We start from the raw sequence: 23,085 nt of genomic DNA, 5'->3' as shown, positions 1-23,085 counted from the left end.
AGCACAGCATGGTAAACCAGTATGTGGGATAAGAGGGGGCCAGCACCGAATAGTTAACCCATATTTCATTCCATTCTGTAGGTTGATTCTTTACTCTTTTGATTGCTTTTGATATGATCTTCATAAAATTTCTCAGAAATGAACAGGTGCCCCTATTTCTTTCCCTATCTGCCCACTCTCTGAGGAAGTATCAAGCCTTGGGAAGCCACTGTTATTGATTAGAATGTGTGATATCTTATTGAGACTAAACTGGAACCACTGGTCTTTGGTAATGTTTTAATAACTTAGGTAATAAATATTTAAATACTTTTAAGTAAGACTTTTTTTTTTCATCAACCACATGTGGGTTGAAAAGCTGAAAATAATATTCCTTTTATCACTTAAGAACAAAGTAGGAAAATTATATGCAGTGGCACAGGATTGATTTATTTCCAGAAAATACCATTCTCTGCAATTTCAATTTTATGTGAAGAATCCTAAGGGTTCTAAGTTGCTAGTCAATGGAGCCCTGCTTATTTAATGTGCCATGAAGGAAGCAGTCATGAATTCTGGATTAGTTTGCCATCTGAAAGGGTTTAAAGACAGGGATGTTTCCAACTTTAAGCCTCATGACTTCACCACAATCTAGAATTAGAGCAAACTGAAGAGAAATTCAGCTTTCTGTTGGTTATGTGAACCCAGATTCAAAAGTTGATGTTAAATTGAGATCATCCCACAGAGATTCTTGTGCACCTATGAAATGACTTGTATGTGGTAATTAGCTTATTTAGTAGTATTGGGAACTTTCATAGATAACTAGGGTGCCATAAAGGTGCCTATATGCCTGTGCTCATCTGTGCTCTTCCTACGACAGCTGAATGAAAACCACAACCCAGAATTCAACTCCATATACATACAACTCCACATACACACAAACACTCCAATGATCAAAGCATATATTTGGACTGCACACACACTAAAGATCCAGGGCCTACAAGGACTCCAGCTCCTTTTCTCCTTTTCTTGCTTATTCCTTTCTGCATTTTTTCCACCCTTCATCTCTATCCAAATGACACCATCCTCTGAGCAGCAGCGTCGGTTTCTCTTTTCACCTCATGCATAACATGAGCTATAGTACATCAAACTATTTCTTAAACCAAATGCAGTTCTTTCTCTCCAATCACGAGAATAAACCTTTCTCTATCCCATGACACATACGGTGGTGAATAACTTCAACTCTCAAAAGTAACAAAGTGAAAATTCCCTGGTATGGAAAATATGGATATAACATGATTGAAAATAACAGTGGCCTCTGATTAATCCCATTCTGAATCAGTGTAAGCTAAAGTGTCCAGAAGAAAAAAAGATGACTAAACCAGAAGGGAAATGAGCAAACAATCTTCAACCACTCAGAGGAATCTGAAAAAGATGGATCCTTGGATCCTGACTATTCCTCTCATTCATTCTGACCAAGTAACTTGGAGAGACGAGATGTGTCACACCTCAGGTAGGACCTGGGCAGATGTTAAATGGCACACATGGAACATGGAACTTCCTACATTTCATTAATCGTGCAATAAAGTAACTCCATATTCACATCTCATTTGTCGTGTTATGGTAGGGTTTCGCAGGAACCTAGAATTATTGTTAAACCTTAGTAGGTCTTCTTACTATATTCTCAAAATAACTATATGAAAATTAAAAAAATAAGAATAGAAAAGAAAACAGCTTTGAAGAAAGTAAGGGACTTAACAAATCAGTAAAAAGAGTTGGAACTTCTACTAGTTCTTAGGGTGGCAAATGTTGATTTTTCCTGGACAGCATGCTTCCTTCCCAAGAGATCTCATCAAGAGTAGAGAACAGAAACTTATTCTTCCTCCAAAACACTTATTTGGACTCAGATTTGGTTAATTATCTCATGTTTCACCTGGCCTGTGTCCACTTGTTTTAGGAACGACGTGATCCCCTGCCTCCCTATTGGTCTCCTTCCAATTGCAAGCTGGGTCTGTACCTTGCGGAAGCAACCTGGTGAATGCAATCAAGAAAGGAGTCATTTCAGTTAAAATATAATATGGGTAATTGTACGTCATTGCCATGTGCCCCCCCCCACCTGTGAAATTTCAATTCTCCACTGGGATAAAGAATTTGTAATAATATCACAGTTGAAAATAGGAAAAAAGAAACTTCCAGACCCGGGGACTTAAACATGGACGTGCACCTGAGAAACCTCCGGATCCAGGGGCCTAAACATTGACACCTGAGGAACTTCCGGATCCTAGAGCCTAAATATGGACGTGCACCTGAAGCACTTCTGGATGCTATGGCCTAAACATGGACGTGTACCTTTGAAACTTCTGGATCTGGATCAGGGGGTCTAAACATGGATGTCTGAGGAACTTCCATATCCGGGGGGCCTAAACATAGATATGTGCCTGAGAAACTTCCGGTTGCTATGGCCTAAACATGGAGGACTGATGAACTTCCGGATCCGGGGGCTTAAACATTGATGCCTGAGGCATTCCAGATCCTGGGGCTTAAACATGGACCCCTGAGGCACTTCCGGCTCCGAGGGCCCAAAAATGGACGTGCACCTGAGGAACTTCCGGATCTGGGGGCCTAAACATGGATACCTGAGGCATTCCAGATCCTGGGGCCTAAACATGGATGCTGAGGAACTTCTGGACCCAGGGGCTTAAACATGGACGTGCACCTGAGGAACCTCCGGATCCGTGGGCCTAAACATGGATGCCTGAGGAACTTCTGTATATGGGGGCCTAAACATGGACACTTGAGGAACTTCCGGATCCTAGAGCCTAAATATGGATGTGCACCTGAGGCACTTCTGAATGCTGTGGCCTAAACATGGATGTGCGCCCTAGGAACTTCCGGATCTGGACACCTAAACATGGATGTGCACCTTTAAACTTCTGGATCCGGATCCGGGGGCCTAAACATGGACACTTGAGGTACTTCCGGATCCGAGGGCCTAAACGTGGACGTGTCCCTGGAACTTCTGGGTCCTTGTGCCTATAAAGGGCAGGGCGTGACTCTCAGAAGGGACGTGGCCCATGAAGGAGAGCTAAGTATGGGGCCTGTTGGGGGGCAGACTGAGCTGTCGCACCCTGAACTTGAATGTGTAGGTGGCCTCACTTCCGGGCCTTCCCCTGAGTGTCACTTCCTCCCCTTCCAGGCGGTGCCAGGAGGAAGTGAGACCAGGCGCAGGGACCAGGCCACCATCTTTCTCCTCACTTAGCCAGGCGCCCAGCCTGGCTGGGGATGGGGACGTCTTATGACTCTAGCTGCCTCCTACATCCCTGCCCCAGGACCTCAGGGACCAAGGCGGGGAGTCGTTGATATGATTCTCCCCTGGCCGTTGACCCTCAGCCCCGGGGTCTGCCCAGGGAGAGCTCTGTCTCCCAGAGGGTCAGGGGGCCCCTGTGACCTGCTGCTCCTTACCCACCATCATCCTGGGTGAGCAAAGGTCAGGACACCAGACGCTACTGAGAGTGACATCTCCTGGATGGGCAGCTGAGGACTTTGCCTCTGTCTCCAGGCCTCAGACACTGGATGATCCCTCCCAGAGACAGAAAATAACCCCACACTGCCCAAGACTTATTTTTAAGCTTTGGATTCAGAAATTTTCCTGCTGCCACCTTCTTTGTGAAGCCAGTTTTTCAACAGAGACAATATTCCAGGGGGAAAAACAACAACAACAACAACAACAACAACATGGAGTCAATCAAACCAAGTTGACACATCTGGTCCTTCAAGAAAAATCTGGATTGGAGGGAGAACAGCCATTCGCAACTGGTGAAATAGTGAACTTCCCTTGACCTTATTTTGGGTAAGCAAAATAAATAATCTGATGTTAACTCATCAAATTATTTTTGATGAGTGCTTAGCTCATGGGAAAACTGATTCTGTTTTATTGAATGAAGTGTTACCTGATTTTAAAATTAAAAATGAAGCCAATTAGGATTGTTAAATTACACTGTCATAATTCTGTTCTTTGATAGCAGAAATAAACCTTTTAAAAAAAAATAGGAAAAAAGATTGATTCTACAGTGATTCACCAGCTAAAATGGGACAGAACAAGGAGGATGGAGGAAGAGCTTCCACTTTGTGATACTTACTATATTTCAGCTACTGTGCTAAACATGTCACATAATTTGTATCACATAATCTTTTTTTGTGTGTGGGGGGATACCTAGGATTGAACTCCGGGGTATTCAACCACTGAACCACATCCCCAGCCCTATTTTGTATTTTATTTAGAGACAGGGTCTCACTGAGTTGCTTAGCTCCTCACTTTTGTGAGACTGGCTTTGAACTTGCCATCCTCCTGCCTCAGCTGCTGGGATTATAGGCTTGTGCCACTGTGCCTGGCTAATTTGTTCTTAATTCATTAGATTTTGTATTTTTTTTTATATCAATGAAGAAGTTAACCTTGATGACAAACTAGATAACTTGAACATTAAACTTGATCCTTACTGCTTATTGTAAACAGTTGTGAACTAAACTCCCCGTATTGCTGTCATGTAAAGGAGTGAGAACCACGAGAAATGACTATTTTATTTGACTCAGTGGTTAGACATAGTTTTGTTGCCGTGACTAAAATACCTCACAAGAACAACTTAGAGGAGGAAAATTTTACTTTGGGCTCATGGTTTCAGAGATCTCAGTTCATGGTTGGTGAGGCTGAATGTCACGGCCCAAGGGCATGGTGGAGGAAATCTTTCGGTCCTAGTAGCCAGAAAGCAGAGAGAAAAGGAAGAAGGGGACCCAGAGAAGATGCACTCTTCTAGAACACAACCCCAGTGACCTACCTCCTCCAGCCAGGCCCCACCTGCCCATAGTTACCACCCAGTTGTTCCATTCAAATTATTAATCCATCAATGTATTAATCCATGATTAGGTTGCAACTCTCATAATCTAACCATTTCACCTCTAAATATTCTTGTGTTGTCTATCACATTAGCTTAATGGATGACAACTCAGAACTAATCCATAACATTTGGTTTTGGCTTCTTAAACATAAGTTGCCACATTTGTTCTCTTCAACTTATGCCCTTATGGCACACATTTTTATATCAATGGGTATAAATTAATGTTTGTTAGCTTGTGATCTTAAATGGCTACTCCCCATGTGACAGAAAATACTCCTAGATCTTGCAGGAAAGACCTGTTTACAGCAAGCAGCAAGCTTTACCAAGCCAATCTAGTAGTGATAAGCTTATGTTGATACCATTGCTCTCTCTCTCTCTGCTCTCATAGGTAACTTCAATCTGTCTTCAAGATAACTGAGAACATTGGAGAAGTTTCTGTCTTAATGTTCCTGTAGTATCATCCTTTGATGAAGACTTTTACATTTTATCCCAAATCTATGAAGTCTGGTGGTATGACGAGAAGGCAATTTGGAGACCAGAGAAAAAGAATACACATCAAACAAAAACAATTCTATGCTGGCATTAGGAAGATAGGCAGCCAGGGTTTGAATCTCCTTTTTTGTTCTTTATGACCTGTGTGACATGAGACATTTTAGTTGTCATTTTTTTTTCAACTTTAAAATAAAGATCAACAGAGTCTATTCATGGGGTGAATGTGATAGTTCATACAGAAAAACATAGTGCCCAACACATAACAAGAGTTGAATAAATACTAGTTATTGTGATTAGACACTCTTCCCTCTGCCATATCTTGCTACTTGGGCAGAATCCCTCAAACTCTCTAGCTTCCGATTCTTCTCCAATCTGTAAAATGAAGAAAAAGACTCGACAAGATAGTCTATAAAAACTTTTTCAGCTCCAATTTTCTATGAATTCTTATCATTCTGTATATTCATAGCACAGATAGTTGGTACTCACTAAATACTCTCTATGCTCCTCTATGATTTTCAGTGTTGTAGTTAGGTTGGGAGCTTATAACTAGCTCTAACCAATGGAAATGTGAATGTAAATAATATGCTACTCTGGGTCCAAGGTAGTATGAGTTGAACCAGTATGAATTGTGAATTCACCTCACGTCCCCCCCCCCATTGGTGAATCTGGAAGCAAAGAATTTTGAGATAACATTTTGCATTACAGAAGCAGCCTGGATCTCTTTGCAATACCACTGGAAGAAATCTGCTTCACCTGCATTAGCCTTGTGATAAGAGCAAGAAATAATTCTTTGTATTATTAAACAAATGAGATTTTAAAAATTTGACTATCAGAGCAGCTGGTGGTTATTTACTCTGACTTTTATAGAACTTGAGTTCCTCCAAACCGCACTTTAAAACTTTTTATGCAGGCAAATTTTTTAAAAAGGAAAAAAATAAAGAAAATTTTTGCAGAGAGAAGGGGGAGGAAAAGGAAAAGTAATTAAAAATCAATGTATGGCCTAAAGAACATGTGTGAAAACATGGAAGAAGCCAAGAAACCAAACACAGCATTAGTTTATGTGAAGCTCCAGGCTTTTCTGGAAATTGCTAGATGCCACCCTCTATTCATCATTTTGCTTCCTGGTTTATTTTACTGCACACCCTGAAGGGCTCTATTTCTTAAGCCAGGAATTCCACTACCTGTTTTTACAGCACCTTACCATTTCTTCTGGTATGTCACCAGGCATTGTAAAATTCTTGAAGCATAATTAATTTCATTACAATTACACTAATTATAAGAAGAAAAACATTTCATACCAGAGGCATATAATATTTGACTCCACTGCCACACAGAATTATTATAAACACCAAAGTAAATATGAGAGGTTGAAAACTAAGATGTGCTGTGCAATACGGTAAGGTTTATGATTTGATGATGGAAGAAGCAGAATATTACAAAGGCATAAGTACTCTTGAAAGAGCCTGAATATCTGACATAGACAACCTGTATTTTTATTTATTTATTTTTTTTTTGCATCTTTATTTTATTTTTTATTTTTTATTGGTTGTTCACAACATTACAAGGCTCTTGACATATCACATTTCATACATTAGAATCAAGTGGGTTATGAACTCCCATTTACAACCTGTATTTTTAAAAGAGAGGGGACATGAAAGTCAAAATGCAAATTATGGCTAGAGATTTATATAGGACCTTTTAAAAATGGAGCCAGATTTATTCTGCACAGTATAACCCATTTCCCTAATTATTACTATTATTTTTTAAAAGTTATTAAGTACCATGTGCAGTGGTGAACACCTGTTAACTCCAGCTCTTTGGGAGGCTAAGGCAGGAGGTTCACAAAGTTCATGTCCAACCTGGGCAACTAAGGGAGATCTTGTCTCAAAATAAAAATTTAAAAAGCACTGGGGATGTACCTTACTGATAGGGCACTTTCCTAGCATGTGCAAAACCCTGAATTCAATCTCCTGTACCAGAAAAAAACATTCAATTAATTTAAAAGTTACTTAGCTTAATATATCAAGAAAAAAAACCTTCTCAAAATAACTGAAATTGTAATATCAGTGAGAATGTGTTTCTAAGCAGTTACATATGTACACATCTCTGAATAGTTAGGAAAACAGATTCCTTGAGTTTGTATCCTTGTTTTCTTTTGGGGAGGTGGGTGGGTAACAGGGATTGAATTTAGGGGAACTTGATCACTGAGCCACATCCCCCGCCCTATTTTGGGTCTCATTGAGTTGTTTAACACACCTCACTTTTGCTGAAGCTGGTTTTGAACTCTTGATCCTCCACCTCAGTCTCCCAAGCTGCTGAGATTACTGGCATACGCCACTGCGCCAAGTTGTATCCTTGTTTTTTAATAAGAAACTGAGTTTGGCAAATAGATATGGATGTCATTCTATTAATAATGATTGATTTAAACGTGAAATTTCACAAATAAATAAATACCAGTGATTCTGTTGGCATCTATGTGTCTGAGATGGATTTATCCAAACCACTTATGACTCAAATGACATGGTAGAACAGGGATCATTGCAGCATAACAAACAAGATAGCTGAAAATCTCAGAGGATGGCTATTGACTTAATCCAAACAAATTATCTCCTGCTTCCATCGGCTGTTGCCAAGTCTCAGCAAAGTGCTAAGAATAAATAAAGCACAAAAGTGGAAAAGGGTTTGCTTGGCTTTCTGTTTGTGATTGTTCAAGCAGATGAATGTTAGAACTGTGAGCCCATCTCCGCCAACTGCATGGAAGCCATCAGAACATTGACGTCAATGCTATGAAAGCTGTCATGCCTCACAAGATAAAAGGGAAAAGTACACGGTGTAATGAGCATGAGGCTTGAAGCAATGAATCAGGCCATTGGTGCAGAATGAGGCTTCCCTAGATAACAATCTCCATCCAATGATGCCTTCCTTGGACCCCGAGAGAGTGTGTTTTCTCAAAGGGGCATCACTTGAGAACTTAGTAGATGATATGAAGAGACACTTAGCAGTATCACAACATATCAAAAAAGCAATGATGCACAAATCTTCTGAGCCTTTGTGCTAAGAATATTCTGTAATTCACAGGTGGTGAGCTTCTCCAAAGTCTGGCTAACAGTTGGCTATTTCATCCCAATTTCAAGCTATATGCTGAACCTATTATGATAGCGGAGAGGAAAAAGAAGAAGCAACAATCTTTACAGTTATCAGTGACTGTAGATTAGACATTAACTGTCCACTAAATGAAGGCTATAATACTGGCACACTGAGTAGCATTTTTGCTCTTCACTTAATGTTTTGCAACCAGTGAAGGAATCACCATCAAGAGGGGTAGAGAAAAGGGGGAGGGGTGAGCAGAATGAAGTGTGAGTTGGGGGATTAGAGGAAGGAGGAAGTGCATCAAGGAAATCAACAGTGCTGGGAGCACCAGAGGTTGCATTTCAATAATTTAGACTTCTGTTGACCACAGATTCTGTGAGTGGAACAGTGAAGCCTTGTCAGCAAATTGGACTTCCCTCTCCTACACACACACACACACTCACACACACTCCTGAAATATATTTAAAATGTGTCTCTGTTCCATTTATAAAAACTCAATCTTTTCAAGCCAGAAAAAGATTCTCAACACAGCCTAAGACCCCAGGTATGTTCACTATCAGGTATGAGCACATGGTTTGATAGATACTTGGACATAAATTCTGTGATGGCTGGGCAGAGCTCAGTGACATTCCTATTTGGCTCAACCGGCTTAGGATTTATTTATTTTCATTAATTCTGAAGTCTATAGTTTTTTTCCAGATTTAATTTCCTTCTTGCTGAATAAAACTGTTTTTTGAGTCTAAATATTAATTTACAAGCAGCATTAGTTTTCTACTAGCATATTTCATTCTTCCGCAGGCAAATAACTAGTGTCCAGTATTATTTAAAAGACTATGCTTTCCTCCATTTATTTATTTTTAAAAAACATTTGTCAAAAGTCAATCAACTATAAATGTGAGGTTTTATTTCTGGACTCTTACTTCTATATATCATCCTTACAACAGTACCATACTGTCTTTATTACTCTAACTTTACACTAAGTTGTGAAGTTGAGAAGACTAGAGTCCTCCAAATTTGTTCTTTTTCAAGATAATTTCATTCTGGTATCCTTGAATTCTGGTATGAATTTTAGGTTCAGCTTGTAGATTTCTGCAAAGAAAACATGTGGGAGATTGAAAGGAAGGGCAATGGATCTGTAAATCAGTTCAGGAAGTATTGCCATTTTGCCAATATCAAGCGTTGTATGTCTTTTATTTTAGTCTTCATTATTTCCAACAACATTTTGTAGATTTCAGAATAGTTTGTTTTGCCAATTTTGTTCATTTTTTTCCAGACCAAATTTTTATTTCATTGATGTTTATTTTTAATCTCTATTTTATTCATTTTTGCTATAGTATTTACTGTTTCCTTTTTTATTTTTGTGCTTCAGGTTTTTTAATTTTAACTCCTCAGTGTCTTGGAGTAGAAAGTAAGGTTGTTGATTTCTGATATATCTTATTTATTAAAATAGGCTTTCACTGCATCCCATAAGTTTTGGTAGGCTGTACTTTAATTTTCATTTGTCTGAAAATTCTAATTTTAAAGTTTTTCTTAATTCATTGGTTTTTTGAGAGTATGTTGTTTTACTTCCACTTATTTATGGATTGTAAGAATTTCTTTTTGATGCTGCTTTCTATTTCCATTATAGTGGGAGAACATACTTTGTTTGATAGCAATTCTTTTGAATTTAATAGGACTTGTTTTATGGTGTAGCATATGGTCTATCCTTAGGAATGTTCCATGTGAATATGAGAAAAATATGTGTTCTGCTATTGTTGCATAGAGTGTTCTACAGATGCCTAGCAGGTCTAGTTAGTATATAGCAAGCATTTAAATCTTATGTGACCTCACTGATCTTCTGCTTAGAATTGTGAATGTCAAATCATCAAATTCCTTAAGCAAATTTCAAATTAAGACTTTTCTCACATCTACTTATATATATTTTCTCTTCAGATCCTGGTCTTTCTCTGAAGTTAGTAGTTGCCTAAAATTGGGCCATTATTTTACCAAAATGAGAAAGAAAACATAAACTATCTTTTTCATAATGCAGTCTTGTGAATGAAAAAGAAGAAAAGTCCAAACTTGTATTTTAAGAAAGCTGATTGTCAGCAGCAAATGTAATAGAAGGCAAGAAATAATTAAAATCAGAGCTGAAATCAATGAAATCAAAACAAAAGAAACAATTAAAAATTGACAAAACTAAAAGTTGGCTCTATGAAAAAATAAATAAGATTGACAGACCCTTAGCCATGCTAACGAAGAGAAGAAGAGAGAGAACCCGAATTACTAGCATACGTGATGAAAAAGGCAATATCACAACCGACACTACAGAAATACAGAAGATAATTAGAAATTACTTTGAAACCTTATACTTTAATAAAATAGAAGATAGTGAAGGCATCGATAAATTCCTTAAGTCATATGATCTGCCCAGATTGAGTCAGGAAGATATACACAACTTAAACAGACCAATTTCAAGCAAAGAAATAGAAGAAGCCATCAAAAGATTACCAACCAAAAAGAAGCCATCCAAAGATTACCAACCAAGAAAAGCCCAGGACCAGACAAATATACAGCCACATTTTACAAGACCTTTAAAGAAGAACTAATTCCAATACTCTATAATCTATTTCAGGAAATAGAAAAAGAGGGAGCACTTCCAAATTCATTCTACGAAGCCAATATCACCCTCATTCCAAAACCAGACAAAGACACCTCAAAGAAAGAAAACTTCAGACCAATATTCTAATGAATATAGATGCAAAAATCCTCAATAAAATTCTGGCAAATTGGATACAAAAACATATAAAAAATATCATGCACCATGATCAAGTGGGATTCATCCCTGGGATGTAAGGTTGGTTCAACATATGGAAATCAATAAATGCAATTCATCACATCAATAGACTTAAAGATAAGAACCATATGATCATTTCGATAGATGCAGAAAAAGCATTTGACAAAATACAGCACCCCTTTATGTTCAAAACACCAGAAAAACTAGGGGTAACAGGAACTTACCTCAACATTGTAAAAGCTATCTACGCTAAGCCTCAGGCCAGCATCATTCTAAACTGAGAAAAACTGAAGGCATTCCCTCTAAAATCTGGAACAAGACAGGCATGCCCTCTCTCACCACTTCTATTCAACATAGTCCTTGAAATACTGGCCCGAGCAATTAGACAGATGAAAGAAATTAAAGGAATAACTATAGGAAAAGAAGAACTTAAACTAGCACTATTTGCTGATGATATGATTCTATACCTAGAAGACCCAAAAACTCTACCTAGAAACTTCTAGAACTAGTAAATGAATTCAGCAAAGTGGCAGGATATAAAATCAACACCCAGAAATCAAAGGCATTTCTGTATATCAGTGACAAATACTCTGAAAAGGAAATGAGGAAAACTATCCGATTCACAATATCCTCAATATGAATAAATAAATAAATAAATACATAAATAAAATACTTGGCAATCAACCTAACAAAAGAAGTGAAAGATCTTTACAATGAAAACTATAGAACCCTAAAGAGAGAAATAGAAGAAGACCTTAGAAGATGGAAAGAAGTACCTTGCTCATGGATAGGCAGAATTAATATTATTAAAATGACCATACTACCAAAAGCACTATACAGGTTCCATGCAATTCCAATCAAAATCCCAATGGCATTCCTCATATAAATAGAAAAAGCAATCATGAAACTCATCTGGAAAAATAAGAGTCCCAGAATAGCTAAAGCAATTCTAAGCAAGAAGAGTGAAACAGGTGGTATTGCTATTCCAGACCTTAAATTATACTACAGAGCAATAGTAATAAAAACAGCATGGTACTGGCACCCAAACAAGCTAGTAACCAATGGTACAGAATAGAGGACACAGAGACTAACCCCCAAAATTACAATTACCTTATATTAGACAAAGGTGCCAAAACCATGCACTGGAGAAAGGATAGCATCTTCAACAAATGGTGCTGGGAAAACTGGAAATCCATATGCAACAAAATGAACTTGAATCCCTATCTCTCACCATGCACAAAAGTTAATTCAAAATGGATCAAGGATCTAAGGATTAAACCAGAGACTCTGCATCTAATAGAAGAAAAAGTAGGCCCTAATCTTCATCACGTGGGGCTAGACCCCAACTTCCTTAATAAGACTCCTATGGCACAAGAATTAAAACCAAGAATCAACACATGGGACAGATTCAAACTAACAAGTTTTTTCTCAGCAAAAGAAATAATATGTGAGGTGAATAGGGAGCTTACATCCTGGGAACAAATTTTTACCCCTCACACATCAGATAGGGTATACAAAGAGCTGAACAAGACAAGCACCAAAAAAAAAAAAAAAAACCAATCAATAAATGGGCCAAGGACCTGAACAGACTCTTCTCAGAAGAGGATATACAATCAATCAACAAGTACATGAAAAAATGTTCACCATCTCTAGTAATCAGAGAAATGCAAATTAAAACTACTCTAAGATACCATCTCACTCCAGTAAGAATGGCAGCCATTATGAAGACAAACAACAACAAGTGCTGGTGAGGATGCAGGGGAAAAGGGTACACTCATACACTGCTGGTGGAACTGCAAATTGGTGCAGCTAATTTGGAAAGCAGTATGGAGATTCCTTGGAAAACTGGGAATGGAATCACCATTTAACCCAGCTATTCCTCTCCTTGGACTATACCCAAAAGACCTAAAAACGGCATATTACAGGGACACAGCCACATCAATGTTTATAGCAGCACAATTCACAATAGCTAAACTGTGGAGCCAAACTAGATGTCCTTCAGTGGATGAATGGATAAAAAAATGTGGCATTTATATACAATGGAATATTAATCAACAATAAAAAAGAATAAGAGCATGGCATTTGTAGGGAAATGGATGGCATTAGAGAAGATTATGCTAAGTGAAGTTAGCCAATCCCAACAAAACAAATGCCAAATGACTTCTCTGATATAAGGGGGGGGGTGACTCAAAATGGGGTTGGGAGGGAGAGCAAGGAAGGAAGATTACCTCTAGATAGGGAATAGGGGTGGGAGGGAAAGGGAGGGAGAAGAGGAATAGCATGGATGGTGGAAGGAGACCTTATCATTATACAAAATACATGTATGAAGATGTGAAAAAAATAAAAAAAATTTAAAAATAAAGCTGATTGTTGCTTCAACCATCCTTAGACCCTCAAGATCAAAAATTATTTGAAAAGTTGGCTTGTATATATAGGAATCCAGAATTCAGAATCTGGGAAGAGGATCAAACACATTACCCCTGACAAACATTGCCACACAGAAATCTGGTAGTCTTCTGGAGAAGGAGCCTCCACTTTTTCCCCCTAAAGTGACTTCATTAATCAGACTAAGGTATAGCCACGTCTAAGTAAAGGATTAGAGCAAACTTTTCACCACAAATGTAACTTTCAAAAATTTACTTCTTCTATGTCTCACATGTCAGTGGAATCTTGAAAGGATTTTTGATTTTTGTCTACTAAAAAAACAAAACAAACAAAAAATCTACGTGTATATTAAGCAAAAAAAATTTTTTTTTGCTCATTGTTAATCCAGACTGCAAATGATTTATTAGCAGCAAAGTTTATGAACTAATACAATTTGTTATCAGGACTTTAAGGCTACCAATAACCAAGATTGAGTAAGAATCTAGTCCCTTAGAACCCAGAACTTTGGGTTGCTTAATATTGTGTATAACATTAGCAATATTAAAATCCTGGTGGTAAGTTTCATTCATTCAAGTCAAATGTGATAACCACCTGACTTGTGCCTTGAGAGTAACATATGGCTCAGAACTTTTGTCCAAGGATCTCTATGATGTAACCAATGGTCAAATTACATTAAAATTTTAGCAAATGGTCTTTGCCTGCTGGTCAACACATATTGTTTAAAAGCTCTGGTCAACCACCTGGTTCCCAAACTGTCTGCCAAGGCAAACCAGATTACTGCAAGAAATTTGCAAGGTTGCTGCAGGATATTTAAAATTTTCTAGGAAAACAGAGACATCACTCTGATACCATTTAAACTATTACTATTAAGTTGGATCTAAATGTTTAATAAACAGAACTGTTAGGATTTCTTTTGGCTCAGGAACACCATGAAAAAAAAAAACTCACTGAAACATTGTTATCTCAGAAGGCTTTTCTCGGAAAGTTTTTTTCTTTATCATTTTCTGTATTTAAATTTCTATTTTATTGAAACATAATATAAGGAAAATATGCAAAACTTAAGTGTACGGAGACCAGTTCTTTACTGTGGAGGCACCCACGGGATCATCCACCAGGTAAAATTACAGAACTTACTCCAGAAGTCCCCAAACTCACTTCCATCCTTCATGCACTTATGTCAACCAGTTTTGACTGGTTTTGATATTGAGAAGAACAGAATTATATAAAATGTACAGCTTGGGTCTTAGTTTATTTCGCAGTGTCTCTTCTTCTCAAATAGATAAGGTTTTGGGGGGGATGAAGCATGTAAAATTGTCTGAATCCTTCTTCATAGCTTCAGCACAAATTACTGTCAAGGAACCAGGTTCCATCAATCGCATTCACATGGATGCACATTCACTTCTCACAAAGGCAATGTGGGAAGTATCCCCATCATCCTTACCTCACTTTCAAGGTAATGGAACCGAGGCAGAGGGGAACTTACAGCCAGCTATGAGTGGAGGTAGAACAGAATTCCATACTCCCTCCTCTGAAGCTAGAAACCCTACTAGATGGCAAAGAATTCGTTCAGGTTCTGCCTTCTCAATGAAAACAAAACAAACAAACAAACAAATCAGGCTGGTCTTCTATGGCCTAGTGTGATGCCCCGTGATTTCACCTTTTGGTTTAGAAAATGTATCTTGCCTCCATGGCTAAGAGGGGGTACTTCTTGTGGAATCTCCTTTGACTTGTACTGATGGAGAGCAAAGTTTGGGAAATTTTGGCCTCTGGGTATGTTTCTTTGTTTTTTCCAGACTCCTTTAGTCTGATGTTCCATGGTTCTCAAAAGCAAAAAAAAAAAAAAAAAAAAAAAAAAAAAAAAAAAAAAAAAAAAAGCATCATAGAAGCATGTCCTTAAGGTACTGCCCTTGTTAACTTCCTTCTTTCCCTCTCTCCATCCTCCCTTCCTGTCTTCCACTAAGTGCTTATTGAAAGTCCACTATTCTGGGTACTTATTAATCAGTACCTCTGACTAGCAAAGTAGGATTATTTGTAAACAAAAAAAAATCCCAAGTGCAATAAGTATTAAATGCTTTTGAAGTGAACCTGGCTCCAATTAAGGGATAAATGTTTGATCAATAAATCAATGTGTAGGTGAATGGTTAAACATAGAGATGAACGGATTGGCCTTTAAGATTATAACTCTGAGGTTCTTACCATAGCAGGGTAACTGCTCCTTTCTTCCGATTCCTGCTCTCTAGTCCTATATTGATGTGAGTGAAAAAATGTTGAGGAAGAATTAGGCTCTATCTGTCAGTCAAAAACTTCATAAGAAAATCAATTAAGTAGCTCAAAATCATTTCTGTACTTTCAGGGAAAAAAAAAAAGAAAGCAGCTGTCTGATGATATTTTTAATTGAATTCAGAAGCTATTACCTACGAGAACCTTTAATTTATTCTTACCCAGTCAATCGAAAACAATTTAAGCAAAGCAGAATCTGTTTTCTTCCAACTTGCAACTGAGCTGAAGGCTGTCATGCCAATTTCCACCCAGTGTGAATTTCAGCAGCTGAATGATAAACACAAGTAAAAGAAACCTTTTTCCAGAATGCCAGCAGGACTGTTTTAACCTAGCTTATGCTACTAGGCAACAATCTAAGAAAAACCAATATACTGTTGCTAATTACCTATCTAAAAGGTAGAGAGGAAATTACAGGGGGAAAAAAAAGCAATCTTCTCAATAATTCCCCCATTACCCCTATCTTGAATCCTCTCTTACCAAGGAAAGGGTGAACAGAGAAGTTTCTGAGGATCCCAGTATGCATTCAAGAGGGAAGAGATTGCCTCCCTAAAGGAATGGGCTTAGCAATTCCATGCAAAGATTTTATCTCCATATAGTTATTTACAAATGCACAGTAGGGGGTTAAAGTGACAGAGGAAGTGGGAAGTGGTGGGATTGCAACCCCAAACTGCTGTCAGTAGGGCAAGCCACAGGGCAACCTGGTCTCTCCTGGTCATTCATTCATTATAGGTGAACAAAGCAGAAAAGTTTACAGTCTCATGTGGAGGTCAGATGGGAAATGAGTAAACAAATGAACAAGATGATCAAAAATAATTGCACCTTAAAGAAAATTCCTGAGGGTACCTGATAGAGAGTATCTAGAGAAGTCGTATTATCGGGGAAGTTAGGAAAGGACTCCCAGAGAGCTCTTCTGGTGTAAATTTTACATGGTTATAAATATTCTCTGCGCCCCACTAACCACTGACCTGTCATACAGGCTAATTCAGACTCCCGCCATCTAGAAACTTTTCTAGCCAATTCATGAATGAGTCCATGGAAAGGAAAGGAGGGTAAGGAAATGAGACCAAAGCTTAACACAATGACAGAGATGAGCCAACACAAAAATAAAAGGAGAAAATGTACTTCTCCCTCTGTGACCATAAGGTAGACGATAGAGAAGCTGAGAACAGCAAGAACCTTAAAGAACAAATGGACTTCAAAAATCCAAAGCTTCCACTCATTAAAGACATTGTTTAAGAATTGAAATAGTAAACTACAGACAGGACAAAATATTCAATATATGTCCAAAATACTGTACACACATATACATATATACATGCACATAAGTAATGTATGTGAATATATATTATATATACATATATATACACAAATATATATATATTTGTGTAAATGTGTGTTTACAAACAGCAAGTGGTATAACTTATGATGGGTCAACATAATTATGTTTTGATTTTACAATGGTACAAATGTGATATGCATTCAGTAGAGGCCATACGTCATAGTTTGAATTTTGATAATTTCTCTGGCTGGAAATATATAGTTCAACATACTCTCAATGCTGGGCAGCAGTGGCCAGCCACAGCTCCCAGTCAGCCACATAATCACCAGGGGAACAACCGATACTGTACACTGTACTGTGTGGATAAGCTATGATGTTTGGTAGATTAAATGATTAAATGTATTTTAATTTACAATGTTTTCAACTTATGATAGATTTATCAGAATGCATCCCCTAGAAGGAGCACACTTTATTGTTTATAAATAACAATAAAGTTGATTTGAACTCAGTAAAGTTAATTTTTTGACGCTGTTTTCTTTCAAGAAGTAATCTTGATGTTTGCTCATAGTACTTGTGTATGAGTTGTTCCTGAGATCAATTCACAAGATTTAAGATTAGAAAGCTAGACAGACATATAGCTAGTGTAATAACCATGGCCCTTAAATACTCTCTGATGTAGTTTTGCCAAGTTTCCCATACCAGTCTTGAAGGATGCTCTGTGGAAAAGATGCTTTTGTGGTTCAGTAGATTGTAGAAACACTGAATATTCTATCTATTGATTTCACATTATACATAAATAGAAACATGGTTGTAAAATTCGTGCAGTAAATAATTTCATTTTTGCTGGCCTACTTTATTTGAGTAAGGCATAGCCAATGGGGCACACTTAGAGAAATGCTGAATTATAGTTCATGAATGCAAATCTGGAAGGTGGTCTCTAACTCAATTCTTTTTCAAGTTTTTAATTCTATATGTGTCTGTATGTATTTTAAGTGTTAAATCTCAAAGAGTGAATTAATATGTCATAGTTTCCACATGTGTTTGAGCATGGTATTCTTTTCTCAGCTGCATCTTTTAAAATTGGTTTTTATTCCGTTTTCTTCCAGGAACAGTTCCTAGAGATCTTCCAAAGAATTTGGACCATGACCTTATCCTTATAAGGATAAGGTCAAATGGCAAAAACAGATTTGTCAGTTTTTCAACAGACTCAAACTAGTTTAAAAGAAATGAACAATAATATAGAATTTCAAATCACTAAGCTCTTGACAGTCAAGATTGATGAGACACAACATTATGGGACTTAAAAAAATCTATTAGTTCAGCGTATATGTTCTGTGGAGGATGGGTAAGATCAGGTATTGGAGTTTTCTTTCACTGAGAATAAACTCCACCAAAAGTATATTGTTGCTGCATCAAAAACCAGTTCAACCCTAGTCTATACTGTTGAGAGAACGATAACAGAAACATTGTAGCTAAGTATTACTGTAAACATATGTAAGATAATGAAAGCTCTGAGAATGATGTTAACAAATGGGGTGCAAAATCCGAGGAATAGAATACTCATGCATTAATGTCATTGGCTTCGGGGCTGGGGATGTGGCTCAAGCGGTAGCGCGCTTGAGCATGCGTGCAGCCTGGGTTCGATCCTCAGCACCACATACAAAGATGTTGTGTCCGCCAAATACTAAAAAATAAATATTAAAAATTCTCCCTCTCTCTCACTGTCTCTCACTCTTTCTTTAAAAAAAATGTCATTGGCTTCCAAAAATGTGGGGAAATTTCATGGAATTTCATTTAGGCATCTCAATTGCCAGCTTCTAGTCTCATTTTCAAAAATCTCTTGTTGTACCTAACCAGAGATATCTTAATCAAAGGAGAAATATGTTCACAAAACCTAGAACTGGTAGGAGGATCAGGTTCAGTAAAGATAGAAGAGGCTCTGGAACAAGAGTGCCTGAAGACACCAACTGGTCCCCACACCCCTGCCACTGTCCATAATGATGACCCCATGGCTCTTGAAGCAGCAGTGCTCACTCAAGATTTGAAACCCCATCAGAGAATACTCGATGAGTTGAATCTAAATCAAATATCTGGCTTTGGTTTTACAAGGAGAGAGAGAGAGAGAGAGAGAGAGAGAGAGAGAGAGAGAGAGAGAGAGAGAGAGCGCACATCTTTTGTGCACCTCTTCCTCCAAGACAAAATACAATGGGGTGTTCCCCAAAGAGAAATTGGGGTCTTGAATTGAGATAGCATAACTACTAAATGTCAAGTGAAGAAACTAGAAGGGGTTAGTTTTATTTTAACTCCTTCTAGAGGAAGATAGAGTAAAGACAGTGTCTTAGCATAAAGAACTTAGTTTTTCCTGCACCAAAAGGAAATAAAACCCTTTACTAGAGGGAGAACACTGGATCACCTGAAGTAGCCTGGCAAGAATGAGATGGCGTTTGGTTGAGGAGGCTGTAAGCATGTCCCCAATTAGAGAAGTTTATAATAAATGAATTCTAATCCAGATTCTTCCTCAGTGTTGGAAAGGCAATAATTTTTCAGACTCATTCAGTGACAACTCTGAAGTCCATAGTGGGCAAGTGAGGAGATTTGCACCTTAGAGGTTATCTATAACAGTACAATTTTATCAACATGGAAACTGAGACCTAGACAGACAAAAATGATTCTCCTCACCCTCCCACAGGCTCTCAGTAAGTATCGAAAGAAGTTACAAGACCCAGATGTCTATGTTCCCAGTCCATCCTTCTTTTTTTTCACTGAGAAAGTGCATTTCATAATAGAAATATAAAACCTACTGAAATCCTCCAATATGCCCATTGTTGTTAACAGAGCTAACAACACAGGAAATGTAGTCATGTTGGGAGGGGAAAGTTGAACGGGAGGCGAAGATAATATGAACATTCATTCAAACCTGATTTACTGTTTTGATATGACCTCTAATTTACCAACATGCCCTTGACCTTTCTGGTAATTAAAATTTTGGTGTTAAAGGAAAAGTAATATCTCTCCACTAGCAAGACCTCAGGAAAATGTCACCAGGAAGGTGCAAATGTTTTTCATCTGCTTAGCAAACTTTTTGACTGATGAAAAATCAATACTTCACCAATTCTTATCGCAGGTGTTGTTTGTCTCATGTCTCCTACGTCCGGATACAACCATTTAAACACAACCTTAATGAGAAAAATAACCTATGGCTGATCTGGAAATGCCTTAAATGGATTTGTAACTGAAAAGATGTTTGTTTCTTAAAGGACAAATCCATTATGTGTTGCCACTTTTTCCAAGGTTCCTGGAGAAATTAGCTTAATTATTTCTTTGGTTGCCAGAACACAGCAAATCTTCCTTTCTTGAGAAAGAAGGGCAAATGCTATTGTTCATTGGTTTCAAGAAATCCCTTCATAAATCAGAATACTGAAATGGCTAGATTAAATCATTAGACACCCTTTTTTGAAAGACAGAGAATATTAATTCTTCCTCATCAATGTAGAGGCAGAATTAAAATAAGAGTTTCCTTAGAGGCTGTGTCTAAGGAAAACGGAGATAAAATGTGAAAATCTCAGTCATTCAGAGACCTCATAATTAGGTCTAATAGCTGAAGTCTCCTATCTCCTTTCAAATTGATGTTGAGTATAGATTCTCTAACTGCAGCCTAAAATACAGTGTCCATTAGCAGCCAGGGAAAGGTTAGAAATGACTCAGAAACACTTATTTAAAAGAAAATCAAAAGAAAAATAAGAAAGAACATTAATGGATGGGGGGGAGGTCTATCCTTCTCTCTTTGCCATATCTATTGTGAAAACAAAGACCACTCTCAGCAATTAGAGTGTCGACATTCCAGAACATGTTGACATCACTGTGAAGGGATGCTTAGTTATTGTGAAGGACCCTAGAAGAACCCTCTGGAAGGACTTCAATAACATCAGACTCGAACTCAGTCTCCTAGGGAAGAAAAAGAAGAGGCTCTGGTTGACAAAAAACAGGGCAAGAGAGAAGACGTGGCTGCAGTTCACACTATCTGTAGTCATGTGCAGATAAGCTGGGCTTCCTTACAAGACAAGGTCTGTGTGCACTCTTGTCCCCATCAATGTCATTATTCAAGAAATGGGTCTCTTGCTGAGATCTAAAATTCCTTGAGTGAAAAAATACATCTGCAAGGTTCAGATGAGGACAGGTGCTGCTTGTTCAGTATCTCAAGTCCAGAGAGATGCGTTAATCCTTGAAAGAAATTATATTGAACTTGTTTCAAATTCAGCTGCTTTGATTTAGCAAGCCACAACAGTTAAAAACAAGGATATCCCAAAATTTTTGGCTGGCATCTATGTTTCTGAAAAAGGAACAGTTCAGCAGGCTGATGAATAAGATCTGAGTTACCCAGCTATAGAAACAAGAACCCAGATTATAAGATCAATTTGTGGTATTTGAATGATACAATAAAAGACCTCTGTTGGAAAAAAAAAATGTCATCCAAAAATTAGAGTCTCTCACTTCTACTACTATTGTCCCCACTGATAGTCTCTGGGATCTCTAAGAGCTATTGGACAGTTTGCTGTACTGGAGTGGGACTGCCCCATCCTCTCAGAGCACCAGTTCTTTCATTTGACAGTTTATAGTCATTTTAAGTGACAACCTGTTTACCACCTTACAATTCCACAGGTAAGAGCTAGCCCTGCTCGTCCTTGGTTAACTCTATTTTCTTTAAATGGAGTGCACACTGGGCAAGTGTCTGTGCAGGCTTTTGAGCAACCAACTTCTTTCTCATTTGCATTTATTCACCTTGGAATGTTGACCATGATCTTTCTTTTTACATTCCTGATATTTTAGGAGAGAAATACTCACATTTAACCAATAGTGGAAACCATCAGGGAAGAACATTGTTTGCCAGACACTTTTAAAATAATGAAATGACAAGTTTCCCCCATCACAGCTACAATATCCTGTGGAATCAGTAGAGTTTTTTGAAAAGCTAACAATCAGTTTGACTTAGAACAATTCTTTGGAGGAGGGCTTAAGGTAGCAAGATTTTGTTCCTAAAATATAGAATAGTGATTTTCTTACATCAAGATCCAGATAGATCTGAAACAAATTTTTAGCAAAAATAAATAAACAAACAAAAACCCTCACTTATTACAGGCATGCTTTTTCCCACTTTTACTTCCTTTTCATGTTATTTGTGACCCATTAAACTGATGTGATGACCCTGTGATTACTTTTAACCTACAGTCTAAAAAGCATGTTCTAAAATGTGGAGAAATTCTCTCCTAATCTGGAGTCATTTAAAGCCATATTTTAAGAAGTCTACAGTTAGGCTGCACATCAGATCCACCTGAGGAACCATTGCTCTAGTCTAGAACACTAATAAGAAAACTATAAGTTATTTTATGGAAATATACTGTTTGAAAGAATCTCTCCTTGTAAAGTTACTTTACATAATATGAATTTGTCAGTGGACAGGCTATTTATCGGTTTGTTATATTCAGCACAGGATGACCTATAAAGCACTGTACAATCTGTTTTTCCACTGGAGCAGCAGAATTCCTATTGGCCAGGAAGCCTGAGAAGCTTAATCTCATGTTCTGGACACAGTTCGGATCAGGCAAGGGTTATTATAGAGCTGCCGCTGGTATCCACAACCTTTGCCCTAGAGAGCTTTATTTCCGGGAACAGAAACTGGATGCCTAAGAGCTTATGCATGGAAAGTTATTGCTGCCTCACCACAGTGACCTTTTACCTACTTAACTTCTCCTTGTTGACTCCGGCTGTGGTCTGTCCAGCCCTGCTGTGGGTGTTGGTCTGACCTCTCACCCACTTAGCTTCACTAAAGAGAAGGCTGGTCTCTGCTCAGCTTCTGCAAAACAGACTGTTCTTTCTTGCAAAATAATGTCTATGAAAACCGTGCGGTGCAGAAAGTAACT

At 37.9% G+C, this 23,085-nt stretch overlaps 1 pseudogene; it reads left to right on the top strand.

Moving 5' to 3' along the window:
* The first annotated feature begins 20,920 nt into the window (after nucleotides 1-20,920).
* LOC113184735 (large ribosomal subunit protein uL6 pseudogene) lies at nucleotides 20,921-21,532 on the top strand (annotated as a pseudogene).
* Nucleotides 21,533-23,085: the final 1,553 nt, after the last annotated feature.

The sequence above is a fragment of the Urocitellus parryii genome, chromosome 3 (assembly GCF_045843805.1).
Source record: "Urocitellus parryii isolate mUroPar1 chromosome 3, mUroPar1.hap1, whole genome shotgun sequence".
In the NCBI taxonomy this organism is placed as follows: Eukaryota; Metazoa; Chordata; class Mammalia; order Rodentia; family Sciuridae; genus Urocitellus; species Urocitellus parryii.
The sequence above is the reverse complement of the archived record's forward strand: the minus strand, read 5'-3'. Positions and strand labels throughout refer to the sequence as shown.